At 38.9% G+C, this 12,279-nt stretch overlaps 1 long non-coding RNA gene across 1 annotated transcript; it reads right to left on the reverse strand.

Annotated features, from left to right (window-relative positions):
* Nucleotides 1-4,981: 4,981 nt before the first annotated feature.
* On the reverse strand, nucleotides 4,982-11,830 carry LOC145521643 (uncharacterized). Its single transcript, XR_014065556.1, has 3 exons — nucleotides 11,692-11,830; nucleotides 11,449-11,586; nucleotides 4,982-7,699 (listed from the first exon to the last, which is right to left on the reverse strand). It is a non-coding gene; the product is annotated as an uncharacterized LOC145521643 (long non-coding RNA).
* Nucleotides 11,831-12,279: the final 449 nt, after the last annotated feature.

Consider the following 12,279-nt stretch of genomic DNA (forward strand, 5'->3'; position numbering starts at 1 on the left):
CTGGAGCGGGTTACCTTTTCCTTCTCCACAGGATCTTCCCAACTCAGGGATCAAATCCATGTCTCCTGCATTGGCAGGTGGATTCTTTACCAGGGAATCCCCTTATTTTCTTGTTACTGCTGTTTTTTCTTTAATTTATTTATTTGGCTGTGTTGGGTCTTACTTGTGGCACGTGGGAAATTTGTTGCATCATGTGAGATCTTTTGTTGCAGCGCATGAGCATGGACTCTCAAGTTGTGATGCTTGGGTTAAGTAGTTGCAGCCCATGGGCTTCATTGCTCGGTGGCATGTGGGATCTTAGTTCCCTGACCAGGGATGGAACTCATGCCCCCTGAATTTGCAAGGGTGATTCTTAAACACTGGGCTAAAAGGGAAGTCCCTCACCCAGAAAAACTTAAAAGCTTTGGTTGCTTATTCTCTTTATTAGAGACCTGAAAAATGGCAAATAAATGTCCTGAGAGGTGTATTTGCAGTTCACCACCTATGATGCCTCATTGGCTATTTCCACACTCATGGGCAATTGCACTCATCTCACACACTAGCAAAGTAATGCTCAAAATTCTCCAAGCCAGGCTTCAACAATACATGAACCATGAACTTCCAGATATTCAAGCTGGATTTAGAAAAGGCAGAGGAACCAGGATCAGATTGCCAACATCTGTTGGATCATCGAAAAAGCAAAAGAGTTCCAGAAAAACATCTACTGCTGCATTATTGACTACGCCAAGGCCTTTGACTATGTGGATCACAACAAACTGTGGAAAATTCTTCAGGAGATGGGAATACCAGACCACCTGACCTGCCTCCTGAGAAATCTGTACGCAGGTCAAGAAGCAACTGGACATGGATTAACAGACTGGTTCCAAATCGGGAAAGGAGTATGTCAAGGCTGTATATTGTCACTGTGCTTATTTAACTTATATGCAGAATACATCATGAGAAATGCTGGGCTGAATGAGGCACAAGCTGGAATCAAGATTGCCAGAGAAATATCAATAACCTCAGATATACAGATGACACCACCCTTATGGCAGAAAGTGAAGAAGAACTAAAGAGCCTCTTGATGAAAGTGAAAGAGGAGAGTGAAAAAGTTGGCTTAAAGCTCAACATTCAGAAAACTAAGATCATGGCATCCAGTCCCATCACTTCATGGCAAATAGTTGGGGAAACAATGGAAACAGTGAGAGACTTTATTTTGGGGGGCTCCAAAATCACTGCAGATGGTGACTGCAGCCATGAAATTAAAAGATTTGCTTCTTGGAAGAGAAGTTATGACAAATCTAGACAGCATATTAAAAAGCAGAGACACCACTTTGCTGTCAAAGGTCCATCTAGTCAAGGCTATGGTTTTTCCAGTAGTCATGTATGGATGTGAGAGTTGGACTATAAAGAAAGCTGAGCATCGAAGAATTGATGCTTTTGACCTGTGGTGTTGGAGAAGACTCTTGAGAGTCCCTTAGACTGCAAGGAGATCAAACCAGTCCATCCTAAAGGAAATCAGTCCTGAATATTCATTAGAAGGACTGTTGCTGAAGCTGAAACTCCAATACTTTGGCCACCTGATGTGAAGAACTGACTCCTTGGAAAAGACCTTGATGCTGGGAAAGATTGAAGGTGGGAGGAGAAAGTGACGACAGAGGATGAGATGGTTGGATGGCATCACCGACTCAATAGACATGAGTTTGAGTAAACTCTGGGAGTTGATGATGGACAGGGAAGCCTGGTATGCTGCCGTCCATGGGGTCACAAAGAGTCAGATATGACTGAGCGACTGAACTGAACTAAACACTGATGGGCATGTCTTGATAGTTGCTCTTGCATTTTTGCTGTGTCTTATGTCAAAGGGCATAGATATCTCCTAGCATTTTCAATTATATTATAATCAAACATGAATTTTCCATTACAGTTCATATGTAAGATCTCACACTAAAATAATAGCAGTTGAACAATTATTTTGTTTTTAAGGTCTTCAGTTTTGAAATCCATGATGGCTTAAATATGATCTTCAAATACACAAGTATTTTTCAGTTAGAGGATATTTGCTTAGACAGGAAGCTGTTCCTTCACTGATTCTGTAACTGCCAAAATCATTTTGATTGCCAATACTATTAATCCCTCTTCACAGTCCTACATTTACTTCTCTCCCAGATCTCTTTCTTTTTACTTTTCACTTCTGCATCCAAAGTTAAACCATCTTGGTGAGTGGAAAAAAAGTTAGTACTCATTCCTAAAGCTAAACTAATCTTTTAAAATGAATGCCCTCCACAAAGCTTAAGGTTTCCATATTTAAGTTGTTCTATTATATTCTCTGGAGGTAGTGCAGCAATTTCTGGGTTTTTTTTATTTGTTTGTTTGTAATGAAGGGATTGGCCCATGTTCATAATGCTGACTATTCAAAGAAATATCATTTTGTCAACACATGGTTAAGTACAATTTTAGAATCTCTTCAAGGAAAAATAATCTTTGAATAACTAGAGGCAGATGAAAACATTCATGGATGGCAGGATTTCCATGCATTTAAGGAAATAAATAACCTGGACAGAGGAAATACAGATACTTAGATCCCAAAGTCCAAATTCTAAAAAATTTTAAAAAGACAAGATCCCCAGGAGAAGGAAATGGGAATCCACTCAAGTATTCTTACCTGGGAAATCTCATGGACAGAGGAGTCCGGCGGGCTACAGTCCATGGGGTCACAAAGAGTCAGACACGGCTGAGAGACTAAACAACAATAACTGCATCACCCAAAAGTAACACAATGTTGTCAGTCAACTACTCTCCAGTACAAGTTGAAGAAAGAAAACTGGAAAAGGCTACTCTGCCTCCTGACATCCAAGTCTTTACAGGCAGCTCTCCATTGACTGAATTAGAACTAGACTCCTGGAACCAAGCTTTTGACTGTGTATTCTTTGGAAAGTCAGCTCAAGTGTTACTGCTTCTTCCCCTGGAAGAATTCTTTTTGGAGCAGAATAATATAATAGTTCTAGAATCAGAGTTCTTAGATTTGAATCCCAGATATGTACAGTTAACACATACAAGGCAGAATTATAAACTATATATATGTATATGTATACACACACACACACACACACACACACACACACACTTGTATTTGATCCTCATAACAACCTGCTCAAGTAGATACTTATATTCTCATTTTCCAAGTGAGGAAGCTGGGACATACAAAGGTTAAGCAACTTGCTCAGGATCACACAGAAAGTTTTGGAGCTAGAATCCTACTCAGTCAACCTGGCTCCATTGTGCTCTTTTCCTCTTCAACGTCAGCCACTTACCAGCTGTGTGGCTTTGGGCAAGGTCCTCATCCTCTCTGTGACTCACTTGCTAAATGGAGATAATGATCATAGATCACTAAAGTATAACAAATCTGTAGGGCTGTTAAAAGAATGTACAAAATAACTCCTGTAGTTTTCTTGGCATAGCACCTGGGACATAGGAAATGCTCAACAAAGACTTGTCTTCTTCATGAGAGCAGGGACCACATTTTATTCAATTATCTGTATACACTGATAAGTAAGTTGCTTAACCTCTCTGAGACTTTATTTCTTTATCTGTAACATGAGATAATATAATGTTAGCATCACATGGTTATTTTGGCACACAAAAGTCACTCAAAAAAATACTTGATGAACTAGTGGAATCTCTTTATGTGGTACCTAGCACAGTTTCACCTAAAAACAGATACTGCAACGAAAACCTCTTGATCATGGCCATCCATAATGTAAAAATGATAGTAATGCCTTCTCCTGATCCCTTGGGATCCATGAGGATAAATAAGACAATCTCTAGAAGAGAGATTCTTAGGGAGAAGGTGCTTTATAAATCTAAGGTGTTTCTATTAATGATCATCATTATAAATTTGGTGTTGGAGAAATCATAAAAAAATAAAATGAATGTCCTCCAGTGTGTAGGATAGGCATCGTGAAAATAAGACAACATGCTACATTTTGTCAATGAGTGGTCAGAGTATTTATGTACAAACTCAGATATGAAAAGTGGCCATTTTGAAATATCCTCTATGGGTCAGGTAGTAGAAACTTTATATACATGACCTTGCTTTAGCTTCAATGCAAGGTAGGTGGTCTTATCATCTTTCTACATATGAAAACAAAATAGAGTTTCAGAAAAAGAGAAAGAGTGGCGGAGATAGAAAGAGAGATGGGGATAGAGAGAGACAGAGAAAAAACTAATGACTATTTTAATAACCTGGCTGATAAGAGCTAAAGCTGAGACTTAACCCTAAATATGTGTAACTCCATCTTGCCTCTCTAAAGATAAGTAGATAAGTAAAAACATCACTTAGCTTCCAACATAACTATGACCCAGAAATGACTTTGGAAAATGGTAGTCGGTGAAACTCACTAACTCAGGTTCTGTTCCCCTCGTTTTTGTATTCACGGTGCCTGTAATTGTGAAGGAGGGGCTTCCCAGGTGGCACTAGAGGTAAAGAATCCACCTGCCAATGCAGGAGACTTAAGAGACACGAGTTGGATCCCTGTGTTGTGAAAATCCCCTGGAGAAGGAAATGGCAACCCACTCCAGTATTCTTGCCTGGAGAATCCCATGGATAGAGGAGCCTGGCAGGCTACAGTCCATGGGGTTGCAAAGAGTTGGACACAAGCATGAGTGACTAAGCATGCACATATTTGTGAAGAAGAGGCTGGAAGAGCTCCATCCCTTCTCCAGAAGGCTTTCTGAAAGCAAATTGCCCACTTAGATGGCTGTGGCATATAAAGTATCCACCATTAAACTCTCACTTAGCTTGAGCACGTTTTTAATGTGCTAAGGTTCCGGGAAGATAAAACTGATCTTGAACTCTATAATAAACTGAAGAGACCAAGTCTAAAAGAGTCACTGTGTCGATAACATAAATAGACATCAGGAAGGCAAAAGTAGGGCATGGCAGTGTGGTGAAAGTAGCCAGAGGCATACCAGAAGGAAGAGGGGACCCACTAAAGAAAAATTTTGTCTGCCACTTTGTGGAACTTGTTTATTTTCACTTGCAGAGTGTAAAACACTTAATATTTGAGGAAACAGTGTTAGCATGATGGCTGAAGGCACTCAAAAAAAGAGCATCTTGTTATTCAGTTGCTAAGTCATACCCAGCTCTTTGCAATCCCATGTACTGCAGCATGCCAGGCTTCCCTGTCCTTAACTGTCTCCTGAAGTTTGCTTAGTTCATATCCATTGAATTGGTGACGCTCCCTCACCATCTCATCCTCAACTTCACTTCTCTTTTTGTCTTCGATTTTCCCAGCATCAGGGTCTTTCCCAATGAGTCAGCTCTTCACATCAGATGGTCAAATACTGGAGCTTAAGCTTCAGCATCAGCCCTTCCAATAAATAATCAGGGTTAATTTCCTTTAGGATTGACTTGTTGGATCTCCTTGCAGTCCAAGGGACTCTTAAGAGTCTTCTCCAGCACCACAGTTCAAAAGCATCAATTCTTCAGTGCTCAGCCTTCTTTATGGTCCAACTCTCACATCCATATGTGACTACTGGAAAAACCATAGCTTTGACTATGTAAACTTCTGTTGGAAAAATTGTGTCTCTGCTTTTTAATACATTGTCTAGGCTTGCCATAGTTTTAAAAGAGCATATAGTTTTTAGTCTTGTTAGAAGTGAAGTGAAGTGAAAGTCACTCAGTCGTGTCTGACTCTTAGCAACCCTGTGGACTATACAGTCCATGGAATTCTCCAGGCCATAATACTGGAGTGGGTAGCCTTTCCCTTCCCTAGGGAATCTTGTTAGGGCTATGTGTTAATAGAGATTTGCCATTAATGATGTATAAGACCATTGGAAAATTCTCCAACTCCTTTGAAATTGGGAAGCCCCATCTGTTAGGGCTGCTTATGAATGTCTATTTAATATGGATTCAATAGATGTTTGTTCCATTTCATTAATGACACAGTAGTATCATAAGTCCTTACTTTGTTTCCTAGGGTATAATATTTTTAATGTTAGCTTTGAGTCATTAAGCTTTTATAACAGTGCAGCAATTAAGTTCTAAATTTATTTTCTTATGTTGGCTTTTATAAGAAGTTTTCCCAGTGTCTCAGTGAACCAGTCCAAGTGTGATATCTAAATTCTTTGAGGAAACTAAGCTGTTTATCTGCTATATATTTTCTCTTCAGGAGTTATGAGTCTTCAGAAAAAATTTAGCATATTGTGTTGCAGACATTATAGGCACAGGAAAAGGCACAGTAGCTTTCTAATCCATTGACAAGTCATTTAAACATTTTGAACAGATTTTTAAAAATCAACATTAATTAAGGATATTACTGTATTTAGGAACTATTGAACTAAATATATTTCAAGTAAAGATTCACATTCAGAATCAAAAGGGATTCAGTTTTCAATAAGAATCTACCTGGGTGGATCACACATTCTTCCACCAAGGAAAGCTGTATAGCATAGTGGAAGCAGCAGAGAATTTTGAAATAAAACATGGGCTTGAGTTGACTCTATACTTAATGGTTGAGTGACTTTAGCTTAGATACCTACCCTTCTATAAGCCTTGGTTTATCTTCTATAACATGGATGATGAAAATTCTAACTAGGTTACTTGGAGGCTCAAATAAATAAAAAATTATCTATATGGGAAAATTTAATGTTTTCCTTCATTATCATTATAATCACCCCAAAGAACAAAATATCATGAATCTTGAAGGTAATAATGGCATCCAAGTAGGATGGAGGGGAAAGGTGAGAGTTAATCCAAGATGGTCCTTAAAACAAAATAAAAGCCAACTCTCCTTCATCCATGGTTATCTAGCTTCATCCTTGGTGTGAGAAGCTGACTAAGTAATAAAGCTCATTAGCACTGATTTGCACTGATAGTGAGAAGAACCAAGACTTTGGGTTGGTCTGATGGGGACATAGCAGAAGAACCTCTTTTCAATTCATCTCCTCCCTACATCCCTTTTCTAAGAGCATCTGGAAGGATGGTTCAGAACATTTCAAGCTACTTAGGTGATGGCAATCTGTGGGAACTAGCCCCTACCTAATTATTAGGTAATGCTTGGAAGATAAGTTTGCTCAAGTTCTTACTACTGTTATTTACGCACTGTTTGATGTTATTATTTGGGCTTTCTAGGTGGCACTAGTGGTAAAAAAAAAAAACCTGCCTGCCAATGCAGGCAACATAAGAGACACAGCAGATTCAATCCCTTGTTCCAGAAGATTCCCTGGAGGGGGGTGTGGCAACCCACTCCAGTACTCTTACCTGGAGAATCCCACGGACAGAGGAGCCTGGCAGGCTACCGTCTGTGGGGTCGCAAAGAGTCAGATATGACTGAAGCGACTTAGCAGGCACGCACGCACAGTGTGATTACTTACATATTGAACATCTCTTCCAAATGTGATGGTGACCATAGTTTTCACGGAAAGCTTGCTTGAATAAAAATGTAGATCAAAGAATGGCATGTGTATCACTTTTACATACAACTCGTAAACACCGCTTGGAAATTGTTTTCTTGCCTGCCCACAGAGAGTATGTACTGGGTAGATGAGTGTCTACCTCTAATGACACCATAACTTGGTAGAAGGGCTGGCATTCAGAGGTTCACTGGATTTCATCTCACTGATGGTGACAGCTGCACTATGAGGCCAGCGATGAGAAAGAACTGTGTCAAGAGGTTTTGAAAGGGCACTCCCAAATTGCCGATGAAAGTAGATGAAGCTGTGAAAGAGATTTATGAAGACTGATTTAGAATTGAAGAGTATGATGAGACACTTTTGGAATGCCACTGCATGGTTGGGGCCAGGAGAGAAGGGATGAGAAAGGGTAAAACACTGAGGCTTGTTTGCCAGCAGACACATTAGGCCCTTCAGCTCAGATCTCAGCTGGAAGATTCTCCCTGCTCTCTGGGTGCAGTGATTGTGGGAAATGCTTGTGGTTTTCCCAGCCTGCCTCCCAGCAGGCTTTTAGTGCAAGTCTTCTCGAAGGCTACAGGAAACCAGTACGAAAGGGAGTAGTGAAAACTAATAATCCAAACACAATAGAAACAGCAAGGAACCATTAATTGAAGCACATTTTTGGTAGTTTAGGGATCATCTTTCAATGCTACTTGCTCACTCCTTAAAGAAAGTGCTGCCTGGGTGATTCTTGTTTGGCTCAGAATCTCCCACATGGATAAAAGGAATAAGCCCGAATGGCCTCTGTAGAGATAAGAGGTTCTTGTCTGACAGCAGTTTTATCCTTATCCTGGTGGAAGTCAGCAATTGCTATGCCTTCAACCAAGAACCTCTAGAAAATACATTAGTTCACTGAACTTTTCAACCTTAGCCATCTGCTGTTAAATTTCAGTCTCTTGTTTAGATTGTTATATGCTATAATGCTCACTCTAGGTATAATTGAAATCATGGTGATTATTTTAATGTTTTAAAGTGATATCAAGATGGAATTATCATTACTATGTTCCTATTCTCTTTATTAATAAAAACTTTAAAGATGATTAAGATCTAAAATTTTAATGGAGCAGAAAATTCTCGACTATCTGTATAGGTGCATGGGTGTGTTTTAATCTTAAATAAATAAAATGATTCTCGGTAGGCATACTTCTAGTTCCACATGAAAAATATTATGGGGATGATTATATGGTGTTTGGATGAGACATGTGAGGACTTGAAATTCTCTAGATTGGGTTGAAATCACCAGCTGAGCACTCTCGAGTAAATTCCCTTGTTTGGTACTGTTCATTTTTAAATTGATGATGACACTAACTTCATCAACTTTCATGAGTATTTCATAGCAGAGCATAGTACTGGCACCTAACATGGGCTCAAAATATTATTTTCCATTTTCTTCTCTAGGGTAGAATCCCTTATAGACTGAATTTACTAATAAGTGGGAAAAGAATGTATCAATGAAAAATAACTGTATGCTACTAACATATGCCCATCTTTCCATATATAATTTATAGGAAGTAACAAAATGAAAGTATTTTCAATTGAATGCTTAGATTTATGCAAATGAATGTTTAGATTTATACTATGCTTAGATTTAAATAGTACTATTAATTTAAGTACTATTTATAAAATCTCAAAAATGTTGGATGATATTTTTTAAAATCTGAACAAGATTTGCTTATCTCCACATTAGAATACAAAATTGGCATATGTCCAAGTTTTACTTAAATCCATGAATGAATTTTTATCTTTTCTAAAACATGGGAAATATTTGAATAAGATTTAAGAATGAAGTTAACAAGAGCAATTGCAGCTGAGATATCAATCTTACACTGAGATGTGACATTCTTCATTCCTGAATCTGGTATCTAAGCTACCACCTTTTTCTGGCTCCCTCATTAATTCATCCATGCAAATTAGAATCTGAACATCTCATTTTATGCTTCCTGAGACATCCTGTGTAGAACGTTAATGATCAAAAACAGAAATAGAACAACCTTTAAAATGGATGTTTTTATTGCATCATTCAACATCTAGGGAAATGGGAGTAAAGCAATAGAAACAAGATTTGGCAATTCCTTAGCCATTGTAAAAAATAAAAGTACAAAGAATTAAAGGCAGAAAGCGAAGAACTAAAAAGCCTCTTGATGAAAGTGAAAGAGGAGAGTGAAAATGTTGGCTTAAAATCAACATTCAGAAAACTAAGATCATGGCATCCGATCCCAACACTTCATGGCAAATAGATAGGGAAACAATGGAAACTGAGAAGCTTTATTTTGGGGGGCTCCAAAATCACCTCAGATGGTGACTGCAGCCATGAAATTAAAAGACACTTGCTCCTTGGAAGAAAAGCTATGACCAACCTAGACAGCATAGTGAAAAGCAGAGACATTACTTTGCCAACCAAGGTCTGTCTAGTCAAAGCTACGGTTTTTCCAGTAGTCACTTATGGCTGTGAGAGTTGGACTATAAAGAAAGCTGAGCACCGAAGAATTGATGCTTTTGAACTGTAGTGTTGTAGAAAACTCTTGAGAGTCCCTTGGACTGCAAGGAGATCCAACCAGTCCATCCTAAAGCAATCAGTCCTGAATGTTCGTTGGAAGGACTGATGCTGAAGCTGAAACTCCACTACTTTGGCCACCTGATGCGAAGAACTGACTCCTTGGAAAAGATTCTGATGCTGGGAAAGATTGAAAGAGGGAGGAGAAGGGGACAACAGAGGATGAGATGGTTGGATGGCATCTCTGACTTGATGGACATGAGTTTGAGCAAGCTCCGGGAGTTGGTGATGGACAAGGAAGCCTGGTGTGCTGCAGTCCATGAGGTCACAAAGAGTAGGACATGACTGAGTGACTAAACTGAACAGAAGAATTAAAGGAAGCTAAATAAAATATATGCCTTCTGGTTATTTTTCTATTAACACTTAGCAACTCACACTTGTGCACATGCCCTGTTATTATTGCCAATGGTCCAGCCACTACAGCTCATGGTTCTGACTCTAATCCCTATAATCTTGACCCTGAAAGTTCTCTTCTCTGCTACCCTGACTGCTTCCACATACGCCATCCATCTTCATAATTAGAGTAGCTGTTAGCAACACTTCATTGTCTTCACCACCAATGAGAACCCATTTCTGCTCTCTCAACCATAGCACCTACCACTTTGCATATCTGAGAGTGGAGGTAATATCTGGGGTCAGTTCAGTTCTGTTCAGTCACTCAGTCGTGTCCGAGTCTTTGTGACCCCATGGACTGCAGCACACCAGGCCTCCCTGTCCATCAGACTGTAATAAACTCCTTTGTGTTATTACTCAACTTTTCCTTTGTCATATTTCCAAGAACATAATACTCATTTGAATTAATTAAGCAGTAAATAATTTATTGGGAGGTACTTCTTCAGAAGTACATCCTAACCTCAGGGTGATTATTTTTAAGCTTGTGGCTAGATCTTCTAAATGTCCATTATGGCTTAAAGCAGACCATGGTCATCTTTAAATAAATGGAGACAAAGGCTATAAAATATTCAGAATTTAAGGAGTATTTAAAATTAATAGCCATCTCTTAAGGGTCTGCTTTGTATGAAAGTCATTTTTTTTAAATTATAACTTTTTACTTGAGTTCTTTGACAGGTACAAATACAGCTTCTTAAAACATTGTCTAAATGAGGATCTTTTAAACAGAATGCTTTAAAATTATGCACACACGAGGAAAAGATTCAAAGGGCAAAATGACACACAGTAAGTAGCAAATATCTTTCCTATCTCAGATCACCAGTGCTATAGCCTTTCTCCCTAGATGAATCCGGTATTACCAGTTTTAATGTATCTCTAGAAAAATATATATGTGTATATCTGTAATGGGGAGAATAATGCTTCTGTCTCAAATATATTCACACCTTAATCTCTTAATCTCCAGAACCTATGACTATGTTGCCTCATATGGGAAAAGGGAATTTACAGATGTGATTAATGTAAGGATTGTGAGATGGGAACACTATTCTGTATCATCCAGGTGTGCTTACCGTTAATCACAGGGGTCCTTATCTTCCATGAGGGATGCAGGAGACTCAGAGTAAGAGAAACATTTGAAGATGCTTTGCTGCTGACTTTTAAGATGTTGAAGAGGCCATGAGCCAAGAAATTCAAATGGCTTCTGAAATCTGGAGAAAACAAGGAAATGAATTCTCCTCTAGAACATACAGAAGGAATATAACCCATCTAATACCTTGATTTTAGCTCAGTAAGACATGTTTTGGATTTCTGACCTCCAGAAAAAGTTGTGTTGTTTTAAGTCGCCAAGTTTGGGGCTACCTGTTACAGCAGCATTAGAAAATGAATAAATCTCTCTCTATATATGTATAAATGTGTGTGTGTGTGTGTGCTGTGTGCTCACACATTGTGTCTGACTCTTTGTGACCTCACAGACTGTAGTCTGCCAGATTCCTCTGTCCATGGAATTCTCCAGGCAAGAATACTGAAGTGGGTGGCTATTTCCTTCTCCAGGGGATCTTCCTGACCCAGGAATCGAAACTGTGACTCTTGCGTTGACACGTGGATTCTCTACAGCTAAGCTACCGGGGAAGACCAATAGCAAAGGGTATAGCTTCAATCTGTGGTCAAAGATTCTTCTATCTACTTACTGAAGTGAAAATTGAAATCTGTAAATGATATCAAAATCTTATTGTCTGCTTTCCTCTCTCCACATCTTTTTTCTCTGTTTCCAAAAGCCATGAGTTTCAGGATTTGTGTTTGTTCTGCTGGATGAATAAATGAAGATGAATGCTCTTAAATCTGAAGGATGCTAGTAAAGTTTCATGGTGGGCTTGCTAGAGTATTGTAGCATTTTACAGAAA

This window comes from Giraffa tippelskirchi, chromosome 9, assembly GCF_054371585.1.
Source record: "Giraffa tippelskirchi isolate mGirTip1 chromosome 9, T2T-mGirTip1v1.2.pri, whole genome shotgun sequence".
NCBI lineage: Eukaryota > Metazoa > Chordata > Mammalia > Artiodactyla > Giraffidae > Giraffa > Giraffa tippelskirchi.